We start from the raw sequence: 17906 nt of genomic DNA, 5'->3' as shown, positions 1-17906 counted from the left end.
TTTTGTTTTGAGAGGGAGTCTTGCTCTGTTGCCTAGGCTGGAGTGTACTGGCGTGATCTTGGCTCACTGCAACCTCTACCTCCCTCCTGCCTCAGCCTCCTGAGTAGCTGGGATTACAGATGTGCAACACCACACCCGGCAAATTTTTGTGTTTTTAGTAGAGACGGGGTTTCACCATGTTAGTAAGGCTGTTCTTGAACTCCAGACCTCGTGATCTGCATGCCTTAGCCTCCGAAAATGCTGGGTTTACAAGCGTGAGCCACTGTGCCCGGCCTTCCCATGCTCTTTCTACTCCCTGCCCTGTATATCCGGGGATCCTTCCTACATAGGATGCTCTGGGTTCCCAAACCCCATGTCAGCCCTGATATGCGGGCCACACCTTCCTCTAGCCTAGGAATTGATAACCCAGGCTTGGAAGTCACTGTGGCATGAGCAGATGGTTCACTTTGAGGAACCATGGAAGGCATGTGCAGGTCCTGAGGTAGGGCAGAATCGGAGTGTACAGGGTCTGCAGGTCAGGAGGAGTTGAGATCAAGTTATTGGGCAGTGGGAACTCACTGCCAGTTACCTTCCTTCTCTCTTTTTGCCTCAGCCTCAGGGATATGACACACGCCCATGATGAGAAGCAGAACGTGGTGACCTTTCATGATCATGGGCATGGCTGCGGACCCCTCGTCATCAGGTGTATAGGAATTGAAAGCAAGCGTTCACAACAGTGAAAAGTTGACCATCGCTTTTCTTAGTGTGCCAAGACATTGATGTTAGCGTTTCTGTTGTATTTTCTTACAGTGTGCCATTCTGTTAGACATTAGCAATTTTATTGATGAGGAAGACTTACTAAATGCATATTTTGGTTTGTGTATCCATGCACCTACCTCAGAAAACAAGTATAGTCAGGTATTCTCTGCATAGAACAGCACTACCCTCTTCTCTCCCCAGATGTAACTACTGAGGGCAGTTCTGAGTGTTTAATTTCAGATTTTTTCATCTGCATTTACACACCACACACACACACACACACACACACACACACACACACCAGGTACCACTATAAGCATCACCCATCTGCTTTTCCCCGTTGCCATGCATCCTGGTCAAGCCCCCTCATTCTGTTTCCTGTTCAGCATGTACTCCCCTCATCCTATTCCCCTGTATCGGTCACTGACAGTTAATAAAACTTTGCAAACGTTCCCCAGTTGTTTGCTCCTCTCATTATTGTGCACGCAGCTCTGTGCACGTGTGTGAATATTTCTTTAGGAAAGATTCTTAGAAGTGGAATTGCTGCGTCAAAGGAGTCATTTATTCAATAAAAACCTAATGAGTACTTACTGGTGCTGAGCGCTGTTCTAGGTGCTGGAGAGACATCAGGGAACAAGGCAGACAGATGTTCCTGACCACCATTCTAGAGGAAGATGTTTCCAGTTGTTGGTTTTGTCTGTTGGTTTTGTTTGTTTGTTTTTTTCTAGAGATGGGGTTTTTCTCTGTCCAGGCTGGAGTGCAGTGGCATGATCATAGCTCAATGCCATCTTGAACTTCTGCGCTCAAGAGATCCTCCCACCTTGGACTCCTAAAGTGCTAGGATTCAGGCGTGAGCCACCGCGCCTGGCCTCCAGTTTTTACTTTGATAGAGACTATACACGTCAGTCCTGGAACAGGATTCTGCAGCAGATGGTTGGGCATCTTGGCCTTTGCTCTCTGAATGAATTTCAAGTTCAAGGTCTGGGACGGTCCATTTGGGAGTATGTGGGAGGAGACACAGATGAAATCATCATCTGGGGAATGTGGAGGAATGAGGAAGATGTGTGCACGGTAGACCCTGTGATGGACAGGAAATAGAAGAGTCTGCTTAGTCTCCATGCAGGGGAGCAACGGTGGGAAAGTCCCCTGGACAGAAGCATGAGACTGCCCACCAAGGGTCTCATCAACCAAGGGTCTGGGGGCTGGGGTGGGGACGATGATTTGGGAATGGGACAGTGCTTTCTCACGGTGCAGAGGGGAAACAGTTGTGGGGAAGGGAAGGGCAGAGGGGAGTCCATTTTAGAACAAATCATTGTGTGTGAACGGAGACATCAAAGCTCCATTCGTACACAAGGGGCTTGAAACACCAGCCCCAGGTGGAGGCAGGATTGGAGCTGTTTTTACTGTTTGTGGCCCATCACCTTGGCCTCTTGGTTCTCCCCAGCCTTGGAAGGAGGACACCATCATCATTATGCCTATATGATAGATGAGAGACAGAGTCCCAGGCAGATGGTAGGCATCTTGTCACAGGTCCTACAGCTGGCAGGTGCAGGAGGGGCTGAGTTTGGAGCTCACTGACTTCAGAAACATTAAGGGGGACAGGTGTGTGTGGTGGAGGGAGGGAGAATTGAACAGACCCCGGGTTCTGTTTCCAATCACCATGTAAAGGCTGTGGGTTCATTTACCCCAGACAAGGAGCCCTAGGAGAGACAGAGTGCAGGGAGGGAGAGGCAATCATGGTCATAGGTGGGACAGTGGGAGACAGAGATATGCAGGGTGAGCAGAAGAGGGTCAGGCAAAGAAGCAGGGGAGACCCAAGGCCAAGTGTGGGCTGTCACAGCCACCAGAGGGAGAGGGTGCCAGGAAGGAGGTTGGGCTCCAGGAGCAGCAGAGGTTCCCCAGATCTGTGAGCATGTCCTGCCTGGCACTGCAGGAGGAGGTGGCTGCCACCCAGGTCAGTGTGGACGTACCTCTACCTGTGTCTCAGAGGAAACAAATTCTGTTTTATCCCAGATAGTTCTGTATTACACAAATGTAACATTTGGCTACTAGATATTGAGTGCCTTATCCTCCATGGAAACAGAGGAGAGGGTACCCCAAAAGAGATACTGAAGGATTTGATATTTCTTTCTCCTTGAGATGATGAGATCCATAAGTAGTGTCCCCCAGCCCTCCAGACAGGTGCAAGGAAGGGTGGCTGGAAGATTCTGAGTCATGACAGGGAACATTTTTCCTTAGGCTCCTTGGGTATATAAAGCTCCTGACTATCTGTCTATCATGGATAGATAATGAGTGAACATGGTCCCCTCTCCACAAATGTGCTTCTCTCCTTCATTGTTACTGTGAAGTGCTGAAGATATACCAAGTCCTGATACCTTAATTTTTGTGTTTTTTTAAGACAAGATCGCACTCTGTCGCCCAGGCTGGAGTACAGTGATGCAAGTCCAGCTCACTGCAGCCTCGATCTCCCAGGCTCAAGGGATTCTCCCACTTTAGCTTCCCAGCTAGCTGGAACTACAGAGAAACGCCACCACACCCAGCTAATTTTTGTATTTTTTGTAGAGATGGGATCCACTATATTTCCCAGGCTAGTCTGGATCTCCTGGCCTCAGGCAATCCTCCTGCCTCAGCCTCCCAAAGTGCTGGCATGACAAGTGTGAGCCACCTGCCCAGGTCTTCACTTTCTTTAATGAACAATTAGCAGAGTTTCGTCTTAGAGGCAAAAGTGGCTACTGCCAGCCAAGCTGAGTGTTGTGTTGGAGGGGAATCTAGTGATTCAGATGTTTTAAATGAACTTTTAAATTCACCTACCTGATGATTATCCTAAGGTCCTTTCCTGCCCCGTGTAATTTTGATTCTGGGTTTAGAGTTTTTCATAGGCTTTGTTACAAAGAGCATCTCCTGGCCGGGTGCAGTGACTCATGCTGTAACGCCAGCACTTTGCGAGGCCGAGGCAAGCAGATCACTTGTGGTCAGGAGTTTGAGATCAGCCTGGCCTACATGGCGAAACCCCATCTCTACTAAAAATACAAAAATTAGCCAGCCTTGGTGGTGGGCACCTGTGAATCCCAGTTACTGCAGGGTCTGAGGCAGGAGAATTCCTTTAACCCAGGAGACAGAGGGTGCAATGAGCCGAGATCAGGCCACTGAACTCCAGCCCGAGTGACAGAGTAAGTTTCTGTCTCAAAAACCAAACAGCATCTCTTGCCTACAGTGATTTGAGCTGTGGTCTTGTCTTCTTGGATTTCTCTATCAGTCTGATCCCATCTACTCTATCTCCCAGGAATGCCTCAGTATTTCTGGTGGACCACTGATACGTTTTCCTATTTTCCTCTACTGTTAAGAATTGACCCTTGAAAACATTTCTTCCCAGTTCAATGGAATGTTGAGTGGGGCATGGGATCTACCTGCCGTCTTGCTCCAATCATCTGGTTTTAGATATTTTATGTATTTTTGTCACTATATAAGTGTAGTTTTTCTCAATTTGGTTTTCTAAATGGTTATTATTGGTATGTACAAAACCTATTTATTATTGTATATGATATATTGTTACCTCTCTGAATGCGGCTTCCCTGCATTTTGGCACAAGACTCAATCTGTTTTATTCTCCAAAAGAAAACTGACAGGCTGGGCACAGTGGCTCTCTGCTATAATCCCAGCACTTTGGTAGGCCGTGGTGCATGGACTACCTGAGATCAGGAGTTCAAGACCAGCCTGGCCCAGATGGTGAAACCCCATCTCTACTAAAAATACAAAATAAAAAACAAATGAATAAAATAAAATTAATTAGACAGGCATTGGTGGCGCAGGCCTGTAGTCCCATCTACTAGGGCAGCAGAGGTGGCAGGATTACTTGAACTTGGGAGGCAGAGACTGCAGTGAGTCAAGATTGCGCCACTGCACTCCAGCCCGGGTGACAGAGACTCTATCTCTAAATAAAAAAGAAAAAGAAAAAAGGAAAATTCACTTCACAGGCAATAGATAGTGATAAAAGGATAATTTATGGAAGATGTCATAGGGAAGACTGATGGAAAGAAAGGAAGTATATATTTTACCGAGCTGGGCAGTTCACTGCAAAAATCACCAGAACTGACTTTTTCTCCAAAAATATTACCCATAAGCTATTCTACGACTGTTTTTTTCTAGTCCTTCCCTCTGTTCCAAATCTTCAAATTGTCCTTTTCCTTACTGGGATAATTTTCCTCTGCCCATATCTGGATCCTTCACAACACTTAACACTGTCTTCGAGTGTGTGAATTTCCATTGCTTTAGCTCAGGTTCCCAAAGAAACAGGCTTTGGGGCATACAGGACACCTCTAGACAGACTATACTGAGAAACTATGCTCGGACCGGTGCATGGGAAGAGGAGAGGAGAGGGAATTTAGGTACCTGGCTCTCACTCCTGGTTCTTTTTCCAATTAGTCAAAATTTACCCCACAGGCACGAACTCCCCCACACTTCTAGATTGCATCACCTTCCCCTTTGGCAGCTGTCTTGGAAGCCGGATCTGGAAGCCAGATCACACAGTTTGGAGTGCAGTGTTTCATACAATCCAAAAGTGGTCATAGAGGCCAGGTGTGGTAGGTCAAGCCTGTAATCCTAGCACTTTGGGAGGCCAAGGAAGGTGGATCATGAGGTCAGGAGTTCAAGACTAGCCTGGTGAGCATAGTAAAACCCCATCTCTACTTAAAATCCTAATTTAGCCTAGCATGGTGCCCCATGCATGTAATCCTAGCTACTCAGGAGACTGAGGAAGGAGAATCGCTGGACCCTGGGCGGCAGAGGTTGCAATGAGCCGAGATCGTGTCACTGCACTCCAGCCTGGGCAGCAGAGGGAGACTCCCTCTCAAAAACAAACAAACAAAGAAAAGTTGCAGCAGAAACCAGAAATTTCAGGTGTGTGGCTAACTGGCCTGATTATACAGTAGCAGCCAAGGATGAAAACTAAATACTACCAGGCAAGTCCTAAGTTCACCAAGTAATTGGAGTATGCATCTGTGCTAGTTAACTGCCCTTATCTGAAAGAAAAATAAAACATATCTCTGTGACAAGCAGGTGCTTACAGCTTGGAGCAAGTCACTTAGGCTAAACTCCCCTAGTGACAGGGAGACAATAACATCATCTTCCTCAATGTTCACATTTCAAAGAGATAGCTCCAAGGACCTCAAGAAAGACCTTCCTGGGGGCTGGGTGAGGAGGCTGAGGCTGGAGGATCACTTGAGGCCTGGAGTTCAAGTTCAAGACATTCCTGGGTTCTAGGGTGAACAGAGGCTTACAAATAGAAATTTTCTCAAGGAAATGCTCTAAGGAAAGTGAAAAGGGGAAAGGTCTCTTCTTACCCTTTTGGCAACGGGAAAAAAATCAATTTTGTGTTTAGTTACCCTTACAGTTCCCCCCTTTTGTTATTCTTTTACAGTAACATTTTAATTTTCTAATTATCTCCACTGCTGTTTATATCTTTCCCTGGGTACTTTATAGCCACCTAGATACCCAACAAGTCCATAGTAAGATGCACAGCAAAGCAATTATCAAGATTACAATAGAGTGATTTTTTTTTCGGGACAGAGTTTCACTCTTGTTGCCCAGGCTGGAGTGCAATGGTGTGATCTTGGCTCACTGCAACCTCTGTCTCCTGAGTTCAAGCAATTTCTCCTGCCTCAGGCTCCCAAGTAACTGGGATTACAGGCTTGCGCCACTAGGCCTAGCTAATTTTGTATTTTTTGTGGAGATGGGGTTTCACCCTGTTAGCCAGGCTGGACTTGAACTCCTCACCCCAGGTGATCCGCCAACCTCAGCCTCCCAAAATGTTAGGATTACAGACATGAGCCACCATGCCTGGTCTAGAATGAGTTTTTAAATTCAGTATAATACTCACCTTGTCAGGGGGCGGGGTGACCATTCAACACATCATATTGGTTAATTGTGTCAAAGTCAAAATAAATTATAGAGACAAATCCCGAAATCAAATGCTCTATTCGGGAATCACAAAATTGCAATTCAGGGCATACACACGGACTAGGGTGGTCTTCAGCATGTACAACGAACAAAGAGATGTTGGAAGTTTTATTAGAAAGAAAAATGTTACATATTGTTTTGAAATGAGACTCACTGGCCCTGAAGAAGCTGGTTCATTCTCACAATCAGCCTTCACATTCTCTCTTTTGATCAACATCTTTCTTTGAAAACCTCACTGATCAGCCATCTTAAAGTGAGGCTTCATTGTCACTCCATGCCAGGATGGACCTGGGCCGGTTGTCTTTGTCCCATGTCAAGGGAAAGGTAAGGGAGTTGATATCAGGGACATGGGCCACATTTGAGCCACAAAGAGGCCAGAAGGAAAAAAAAAAAAAAAAAAAAAAAACCAGGCAGCTTTGTCTGGAGTTCAGCATCAAGTTTCATTGTGTTAGTCCCATCTGTATTAGCAATCATCTTGAAGCACTATGCCAACATTATCCTGTTGGGAGAACTGGCTTAACAAATATTAGACAGGCAACAAGAACAGAGCTCAGAGATCATAATCCAAAAATAATTAGCAATTGTTTTATTATTTTATTTTATTTTGTTTTATTTTATTGCAATGGATTCTTGCTCTGTTGCCCAGGATGAAGTACAGTGGCCTGATCCCGACTCACTGCAATCTACATGTCTCTGATTCAAGCAATTCTCCTGCCTCAGCCTCCTGAGTACCTGGGATTACAGGTGCTCACCACCACGCTGAGCTAATTTTTGTATTTTTAGTAGAGACGGGGTTTCACCATGTTGGCCAGGCTGGTCTAGAACTCATGACCACAAGTGATCTGCCCTCCTTGGCATCCCAAAGTGCTGGGATTACAGGCATGAGGCACCACACCCAGCTATAATTAGCAATAGTATAATAAATTTAGTTTGTACAATGGTTTTGAACCAAGATCCCAAGCTTAAGGGCCACCAGCTAAACAAATCAAAAACCTATGGGGGAATTGAATGAGACCTCTTGTAGTCTTTGAGTAGCATTTTAGGACTGGGTTGAATTAAAGCAGAGTGCCAACTCTATAAAATGGACCACTAGGGGAATCAAAGGATTTGGGGATCAGGTTCTGTCAAGTGAAACGTATACACATTTAGAGGGTAAGAGTCTCATTATGATGTGAAGACTTATTCTGACATCTTGGGAAAAGCTGTCTACAGTGTGGAAACATCAACTTCTCATCCTGATTTGTCATTCAAATGTCTCTGATTATGGCGTTGGACAGTTTGGAGAACTCTTTTTGTGGTCCATACATCAGGCACGACACTTATTCCTTAAAATTTTTGCACTTTTATAGGACTTGTAAATCAAAAATAAAATCCTAACCCCCGCCACCCCCCAACCATCTGAACTGACTTCTTCCTCAGCCACGGCTCTTTTAAAATTTAACCTGAGAGACTGTTTCAGGCCATGACAGGAAGTGGGGGTCGGACTTGCCTCATTATACCCCTGTCATCAACATCAACACAGACTTTCAGTCTAGTAAGAAACATGTTACAACCTATTCTCTCTGAAGCCTAGTACCAGAAGGCTTTCTCTGCAAATATGAACTTGGGTCTACACAATCCTTTATCTTATCCCAGGCATTCCTTTCTGTTGATCCTCGGGTTTTGTTTTGTTTTTGTTGGAGTTTTGCCCACGTTGGAGTGCAATGGGCGGGATCTCAGCTCACTGCAACCTCTGTCTCCCAGGTTCAAGCAATTCTTGTGCCTCCAATAGCTAGGACCACAAGCGCGGGACACCACGCCCAGCTAATGTTTTATCCTTTTAGTAGAGAAGGGGTTTTGCCATGTTGCTCAGCTTGGTCTTGAACTTCTGGCCTGGTGATCTGTCCGCCTCGGCCTCCCAAAGTGCTGAGATTCCAGGCATGAGCCAACACGCCTGGCCTACTAATTAGGTTTCTTTTTGCTTAGGAAAACTGAGCTTTGAAAGGGTTAAGTGTCTAAGTCCATGTAACTTTCTGTATTGCATTTGAAGTCTGTTGACTATCATTCTGGTTAAATGAGTGACTTATTTCCACAGTGACTCGTCATCCCGTTTTGAACAAGTGTTTTGAGCCTTTTAACATCTTTGACAAACTTCTCCAAAATCCAATTCTTTTTAAATTTATCTATTGCTGTTGAACAGACTAACATATTCTAATTTAAGTCTTTTTAACCTGAAATTGACTTTGAGATTTACCAGTGAGGCCCCTGGAGAGCCTCAAAGAATGTGTCTCTCTTTAGGCTTATTTGACAGGTTAGATTATATGAAAAGCAATGTCAAATAAAAAAAAACCACTAATTGCTGTTTACATTTATATAGATATGTTATTGATATTAATGTTCTGAAGATCATATAAATTTTACAGAGGTCTGATGGTCCTGGTGTGAGGCTATCAGTCATGATTCTGGTTGCTATCTTAAAATGTTCTATATAATAGAAATAACTGAATTTTTTTCTCAATTGTGGACCTTTCATCAGATCTTAATCATTACTATTCTAAGCTTTATCTTCTACAGTGCTGATTCTTTTCTAAAGGCATCCAGAATCAGATTCATAAAAAAAGATTTTAACAAGTACTATTGAATATAGATTTGTAATAACTTTCAGATCAATGAACTAAATAAATTATTTTTCAAAACTAATGAAAACTGATGGTTTCATGCAACTGATCATCAAGATCAAGCAGAACAAAATTACGTGAGGCTAAATAACTGATAATGTTTTTATGAGCTCTATTTAAAACTTTATTTATTCTTGGGCTTGGCACAGTGGCTCACACCTGTAATCCCAGCATTCTCGGGCTGAGACAGGAGGATCCATTGAGTGTAGGACTTCAAGACAAACCTGGGCAACATAGGAGACCTGGTTTCTAAAAGAAATTAAGGAAAAAAAAAAAGCTTTGTTTTTTACTTAAATGTTTGGTTTTCTACATTTAATAAAATTTTCTGGTGGGATATGGTGACTCACTTTGGAAGCCAAGGCTGGAGGATTGCTTGAGCCCAGGAGTTCAAGACCAGCCTGGGCAACATGGCAAAAGCCTGTCTCAAAAAAAAAAAAAAAAAAAAAAATAAACCCAATTAGCTGGGCATGGTGGTGTGTGCCTGTGGTCCCAGCTACTTGGGAGGCTGAGGTGGGAGGATCACTTGAGCCAGGAGGCAGAGGTTGCAGGGAGCCGTGTTTGCACCACTGCATTCCAGCCTGTGCAACAGGGCACAACCCTTTCTCAAAAAAATGAGAAAAAGAGAAAATTGTCTCTGTTAAACTATCTATAGTTTATAACAATTTGGTAAAGTATACTTTTGTAAACTAAGATGGAAAGGTTTGCTTTTTCTTTCTGCTCCATTATTCCAGAATTCAGAAACTATTTGTAAATATTCTTATGGCAATACGGTTATTTACACAGGTCCAGTAAAAACCTGCTCTTGGTGACTCATTCAACTCCAACATGGCAAAAATCTCCAGGCCTACAGAGAGTCCCTGATTGCTGTTTTCCAGAAATAGACTGGAAAGGATGGTTACAATAGCATGCGCTCCAAGATGGAGTTCCCAAACTTCATGAATAGAGAACTGGATGCCTTCACAAAGAACCAGAGGGCCCCAGTGTCCTTGACCACAAGTTGAAGAAACTGGACCTCACTAGTGATGGGCAGCTAGATTTCCAAGAATTTCTGCATCTGATGATTGGCATGACTGTGGCTTACCATGACTCTTTTCTCAAGGCTGCCCATTCCAAGAAGTGGATCTGAGGATCCCTTGGGCCTGGTTTCCAAGTCACCCCCTTTCCTTCCAGCCTCACCATCACCGTCTCCTCACAGCCCACACGTCCCCTGGGCCCAGCACACCCACCACCTCATGCAGGCCCTGCCTGCAGGTAGTAATAAAACCATTCCTTCCTGCCTGCAGTTCCCCACTCCCTCTCCCCACTGCCCCTCCTCCCCCTCCCCTCTCCTGCCTCCCCTGCCCTCCCCTCTCCACCCCTCCTTTCCACTCTTCTCTCAAGCACACCTACTACCTCATGCAGGTAGTAATAAAACCACACTTTACTTTTCTCTTCTCTTTCTTTTCTTCCTTTTTTTTTCTTTTCTTCTTCTTATGTTTTTTTCAGAGATGGGGGTCTAGTTATGTTGCCCAGGCTGATCTTGAACTCCTGGACTCAAGTGCTCTCCCAACCTTCTGGGATTATAGGTGTGAGTCATTGCACCAGGCCCATTTTTTTTTAAACACGAAAAAAAAAAAAAAATCTGCTCTCTCTTTATGGACGGATACAATTAAAAACATTGGTTATAGGGCTGGGCACGGTGGCTCACACCTATAATCCCAGCACTCTGGGAGGCTGAGGCGCATGGATCATCTGAGGTCAGGAGTCTGAGACCAGCCTGGCCAACATGATGAAACCACATCTCTACTAAAAATACAAAAATACGTAGCAGTGAGTGGTGGCACACATTTGTAATCCTGGCTACTCAGGAGACTGAGGCAGGAGAATTGCTTGAACCCAGGAGGTGGAGGCTGCAGTGAGCTGAGATCTCACCACTGCATACCAGCCTGGGTGACAGAGTAAGACCCTGTCTCAAAAAGAAAAAAAAAATTGGTTATATTACCAAGGCTTTCATCAAAATACATGGAATGCTTGACTTCAAGTGTTTTCAGCTTTACAGTGGGTAAATAAAAACGGTCACTTTCTGGCGGCCCAGGAACCTTAAGAATGTAGTTGAAATCTAAAGTCGGCCTTGGTTTTACTTTCTATCCTCAAGAGGTTTTTAAATCTGAGATTCCCAAGTGATCAATATATAGAGAAAAATTATGTTGCTGAAGAAAAGCTCTAATAGACCAGGTATGAGATTATAGCTGTGTGCATTGTTTGAGTTCTTGTTTTTGTTGTTGTTTTGTGTTGTTGTTGTTGTTTTGTTTTGTTGTTGTTTGTTTGTTTGAGACAGAGTCTCGCTTTGTCACCAGGCAGGAGTGCAGTGTTGGGATCTTGGCTCACTGCAACCTCCGCCTCCCACGTTCAAGCGATTCTCTTGCCTCAGCCGTCCGAATAGCTGGGACTACAGACTCATGCCACCATGCCCAGCTGATTTTTGTGTTTTTTGCAGAGATGGTGTTTCACCATGTTGGCCAAGATGGTCTCGATCTCTTGACCTCGTGATCTATCTGCCTCAGCCACCCAAAATTGTGGGATAACAGGCGTGAGCCACTGTGCCCAGCCGAGTTCTTGTTATCTACCTATAGACTAGACTAGATCCAACTTTTTCCCATAAAATTACTAAAAACAGAAACTGCTCTGTTCCTGATGTCTCCTTATGAAAAAAGTCAAACTCTGGAAAACATTTGAAGAGATTTATTCTGAGCCAAATAAGAGTGACCAGCACTGATGACATAACCTCAGGAGGTCCAGAGTTGCCCAAGGTGGTTGGGGTGCAGCTTGGTTTTACAGATTTTATGGAGACTCAGTCAAATACATTTAAGTAATACTTCGGTTTGGTCCAGAAAGACAGGACAACTTGAAGCAGGGGCTTCCAGTGTATAGGCAGATATAAAAATTTTGTGATTGACAATTGGTTGGGTTTATCTAAAAACCAAGGATGGACTGGGCATTGTGGCTCACGCCTGTAATCCCAGCACTTTGGGAGGCTGAGGGTGGTGAATCACTTGAGGTCAGGAGTTCGAGACCAGCCTGGCCAACATGGGGAAACCCTGTCTCTACTAAAGACACACACACAAAAGTAGCTGGGTGTGGTGGCGGGCACCTGTAATTGCAGCTACTTGGGAGGCTGAGACAGGAGAATTCCTTGAATCTGGAAAACGGAGGTTACAGTGAGCTGAGAATGCGCCATTGCATTAAACAGATCCAGACTCTGCCTCAAAACAAAAACAAACAAACAAAAATGCCCTGGATCAACAGAAAGGAATGCCTGGGTTAAGACAGAGGATTGTGGTGACCCAAGTTCTTATTTACAGAGGAAGCCTTCAGGGAGTAGGCTTCAGAGAGACTAAGTTGTAACATGTTTCTTATGAGATTTAAGTCTGTGTTGATGTTGATGCCAGAGCGGTATAATGAGGCATGTCTGACCCACACATCCTGTCATGGCCTAAAACAGTCTCTCGCGTTAATTTTAAAAGAGCCCTGGCTGAGGAGGAAGCCCATTCAGATGGTTAAGGGAAGGAGAGGTGCTTGGGATGCTATTTTTGGTTTACAAATACAATAAGATAAAACTTCATTTTTTTTTTTTTTTGAGACATAGTCTCACTCTGTCGCCAAGGTTGGAGTGCAGTGGCGAGATCTCAGCTCACTGCAACCTCCGCTTCCTGGGTTCAAGTGATTCTCCTGCCTCAACCTCACGAGTAGCTGGGACTACAGGCACGTGACACCATCCCCAGCTAATTTGTGGTATTTTAGTAGAGGTGGGATTTCACCGTGTTACCCAGGATGGTCTCGATCTCCTGACCTCGTGATCTGCCAGCCTCGGCCTCCCAAAATGCTGGGATTATAGGCACTTGACAGAACCTAACTCACAAATACTTTGATTCATCTAGTGGTCTCTTTTATAGAGTTGGCACTCTGCTTTAATTCAACACAGTCCTAAAATGCTACTCAAAGACAACAAGAGGTCTCATTCAATTCCCCCATAGTGTTTTGATTTCTCTTGGGATCTTGGTTCAAAACCATTGTACAAACGGAATTTATTATACTATTGCTAATTATAGCTGGGTGCAGTAGCTCACGCCAGCAATCCCAGCACTTTGGGATGCCAAGGCAGGTGAATCACTTGAGGTCAGGAGTGTGAGACCAGCCTAGCCAACATGGTGAAATCCCAATCTCCACTGAAAATACAAAAATTAGCTCAGCGTGGTGGTGAGCACCTGTAATCCCAGCTACTCCAGAGGCGGAGGCAGGAGATTCTCTTGAACCCAGGAGGTGGAGGTTGCAGTGAACCAGGATCACGTCACTACACTTCATCCTGGGTGACAGAGCAAGACTCCATCACAATAAAATAAAACAAAATAAAATAAAATAAAACGATGGCTAATTATTTTTGGATTATGAGCTCTGAGCTCTGTTCTTGTTGTCTGTCTAATATTTGTTTAGCCAGTTCTCCCAACAGGATAATGTTGGCATAGTGCTTTAGGATGAATGCTAATATAGATGGGACTAACATGATGGAACTTGATGCTGAACTCCAGACAAAGCTGCCCGAATTTTTTTTTTTCCTTCTGGCCTCTTTGTGGCTCAAATGTGGCCCATGTCCCTGACATTGACTCCCTTACCTTTCCCTTGACATGGGACAAAGACAACCGGCCCAGGTCCATCCTGGCATGGAGTGACAATGAAGCCTCACTTTAAGGTGGCTGATCAGTGAGATTTTCAAAGAAAGATGTTGATCAAAAGAGAGAATGTGAAGGCTGATTGTGAGAATGAACCAGCTCCTCCAGGGCCAATGAGCCTCATTTCAAAACAATATGTAACATTTTTCTTTCTAATAAAACTTCCAACTTCTCTTTGTTTGTTGCACATACTGAAGACCACCCTAGTCCGTGTGTATGCCCTGAATTGCAATTTTGTGATTCCCGAATAGAGCATTTGATTTAGGGATTTGTCTCCATAATTTATTTTGACTTTGACACAATCAACGAGTATGATGTGTTGAAAGGTCGCCCCGCCCCCTGACAAGGTGAGTATTACACTGAATTTAAAAATTCATTCTAGACTGGGCATGGTGGCTCGCGTCTGTAATCCTAACACTTTGGGAGGCCGAGGTGGGCGCACCACCTGGGGTGAGGAGTTCAAGTCCAGCCTGGCTAACAGGGTGAAACCCCATCTCTACAAAAAATATAAAATCAGTTGGGCCTCGTGGTGGATGCCTGTAATCCCAGTTACTTGGGAGGCTGAGGAAGGAAAATCGCTTGAACTCAGGAGACAGAGGTTGCAGTGAGCCGAGATCGCACCATTGCACTCCAGCCTGGGCAACAAGAGAGAAACTCCGTCCCGAAAAAAAAATTATCCTATTATAATCCTGATAATTGCTTTGCTTTGCATCTTACTATAGACTTGTTGGATACCTATGTGGCTGTACACTACCCAGAGAAAGATAGAAAGAGCAGTGGAGATAATTAGAAAATTAAAATGTTACTGTAAAAGAATAACAAAAGGGGGAAATTGTAAGGGTAACTACACATAAAATTGAGATTTTCCTGTGGCCAAAAGGGAAGAAGAGACCTTTCCCCATTTCCCTTTCCCTAGAGCATTTCCTTCAAAAAACTTGTATTTGTAAATTCTTCCTCTGATCTGTAAGCCTCTGGCCGCCCTAGAACCCAGGAATGTCTTGAACTTGAACTCCAGGCCGCAAGTGATCCTCCAGCCTCAGCCTCCCAAAATGTTGGGATTACAGGCATGAGCCACCACACCCGTTCCCTAGGAATGTCTTTTTTGAGGGCCTTGGAACCATCTCTTTGAAATGTGAATGTCGAGGAAGATGATGTCCCTGTCTCCCTGTCACCAGGGGAGTCTAGCCTAGGTGCCTTGCTCCAAGCTGTAAGACCTGCTTGTCATTGAGATATGAATGTTTTTTTTCCTTCAGATAAAGGCAATTAACTAGCACAGATGGGTACTCCAATTACTTGGTGAACTTAGGACTTGCCTGGGAGTATTTAGTTTTCACCCTTTATTGCTGCTGTACAACCAGGCCAATTAGCTACATGCCTGGACTTTCTGGTTTTGGCTACCACTTTTTTTATTGCTTGTTTTGCTTTGTTTTGTTTGCAGATGGAGTCTTGATCTGTTGCCCAGGCTGAAGTGCGGTGGTGCAATCTCAGCTCACTGCAACCTCTGCCTTCCAGGGCCAAGCCTCCCGAGTAGCTGAGATTACAGGAACATGCCACCGTGCTGGGCTAATTTTTGTATTTTTAGTAGAGATGGGGTTTCACCATGCTCGCCAGGCTAGTCTCGAACTCCTGACCTCATGATCTTCCTGCCTTGGCCTCCAAAAGTGACGGGATTACAGGCATGAGCCACTACACCTGGCCTCTACGACCACTTTTGGATTATATGAAACACTACAGTCAAAGGGGCAGATGATGCAATCTAGAAGTGTGGGGGAGTTTGTGCCTGTGGGGTAAATTTTGACGAATAATTAAAAAAAAAGGCCATGAGCGAGAGCCAGGTATGTAAATTCCCTCTCCTCTCCTCTCCCCATGCCCTGTTCCAAGCATGGTTTCTCAGTATAGTCTGTCTAGAGGTGTCCTGTATGGCCCAAAGCCTGTCTCCTTGGGAACCTGAGCTAAAACAATGGGAATTCACACACTTGAAGACAGTGTTAAGTGTGGAGGACCCAGATCTGGGCATAGGAAAATTATCCCAGTAATGAAAAGGACAGTTTGAGGAATTGGAATAGAGAAAAGGACTAGAAGAACCAGTAGTAGAATAGCTTATGGGTAGTATTTTTGGAGAAAAAGGCAGTTCTGGTGACTTTTGCAGTGACCTACTCAGCTCTGTAAAATGTATACTTCCTTTATTTCCATCAGTCTCCCCTATGAAATCTTCCATAAATTATCCTTTTATTACTATCTATTGCCTGTGCACTGAATTTTCTTTTTTTCTTTTTCTTTTTATTTAGAGAGAGAATTCCTGTCCACCAGACTGAAATGCAATGGTGCCACTTTGGCTCACTGCAATCTCCGCCTCCTGAGTTCAAGTGATCCTGCCGCCTCTGCTGCCCTAGTAGATGGGACCACAGGCATGCACCACCAATGCCCGGCTAATTTTTTTTTTTTTTTGTATTTTTAGTAGAGATGGAGTTTCACCATCTTGGCCAGGCTGGTCTCAAAATCCTGACCTCAGGTGATCCACATGCCTCGGCCTCCCTAAGTGCTGAGATTACAGGTGTGAGCCACCACACCCAGCCTGTCAGTTTTCTTTTGAAGAATAAAACAGATTGAGTCTTGTGCCAAAATGCAGGGGAAGCTGCACCCAGACAGGTAGCAAAATATTATATACATAAAATAATAGATAGGGTTTCTACATACCAATCTTATCCATTTAGAAACCAAATTGAGAAAAATTACACTCATATTGTGACAAAAATACATACAATATCTAAAACCAGATGATTGGAGCAAGATAGCAGATAGGTCCCGTGCCCCACTCAACATTCCATCGAACTGGGAAGAAAATGTTTTCAAGAGTCAATTCTTAGCAGTAGAGGAAAATAAGAAAACATGTCAGTGGCCCACCAGATATATTGAGGCATTCTTGGGAGATAGAGTAGGTGGGATCAGACTGATAGAGAAAGCCAAGGAGAGAAGACCATAGCTTAAATCAATGTAGGCAAGAGATGCTGTTTGTTTTTTGAGACAGAGACCTACTCTGTTGCCCAGGCTGGAGTGCAGTGGCATGATCTCAGCTCACTGCACCCTCTGTCTCCTGGGTTCAAGTGATTCTCCTGCCTCAGCCCCTGCAGGAACTGGAATTCACAGGTGCCCACCACCACGGCCGGCTAATTTTTGTATTTTTAGTAGAGACAGGAGTTTTGCAATGTAGGCCAGGCTGGTCTCGAATTCCTGACCTCAAGTGATCTGCCTTCCTTGGCATCCCGAACTGCTGGGATTACAGCGTGAGTCACTGCGTCCAGCCAGGAGATGTTCTTTGTAACAAAGCTTCTGAAAACTCCAAACCCAGAATCAGAAAAACATGGAGTGAGAAAGGGCCTTAGGATAGTCATCAGGTAGGTTAATTTAAAAGTTCATTTGAAATATCTGAATCAGCCAGATTCCTCTCCAACACCACAGTCAGATTGGCTGGCAGTAGCCACTTTTGCCTCTAAGATGATACTCTGATAATTGTACATTAAAGAAAGTGAAGGCCTGGTGAGGTGGCTCGTACTTGTCATCCCAGCACTTTGGGAGGCTGAGGCAGGAGGATTGACTGAAGCCAGTACATAGAGACCAGCCTGGGCAACATAGTGGGATCCTGTCTCTATAGAAAATACAAAAACTAGCTGGGTGTGGTGGTGTGTGCCTGTAGTCCCAGCTAGTTTGGAAGCTGAAGTGGGAGAATCCGTTGAGCCTGGGAGATCGAAGCTGCAGTGTGCTGAAATTGCAGAACTGTGCTCCAGCCTGGGAGACAGAGTGTGATCCTGTCTCAAAAAAAAAAAAAAAAAAAAAAAAAAAAAAAACAAAA

The 17906-nt window shown here is 44.5% G+C and overlaps 1 pseudogene; it reads left to right on the top strand.

The window, feature by feature from the left end:
* The first annotated feature begins 10175 nt into the window (after positions 1-10175).
* On the top strand, positions 10176-10476 carry LOC111535299 (annotated as a pseudogene).
* The last annotated feature ends 7430 nt before the right edge of the window (positions 10477-17906 follow it).

This window comes from Piliocolobus tephrosceles, chromosome 12 (genome assembly GCF_002776525.5).
Source record: "Piliocolobus tephrosceles isolate RC106 chromosome 12, ASM277652v3, whole genome shotgun sequence".
Taxonomy (NCBI): Eukaryota; Metazoa; Chordata; class Mammalia; order Primates; family Cercopithecidae; genus Piliocolobus; species Piliocolobus tephrosceles.
This window is presented reverse-complemented; position numbering and strand designations above follow the sequence as displayed.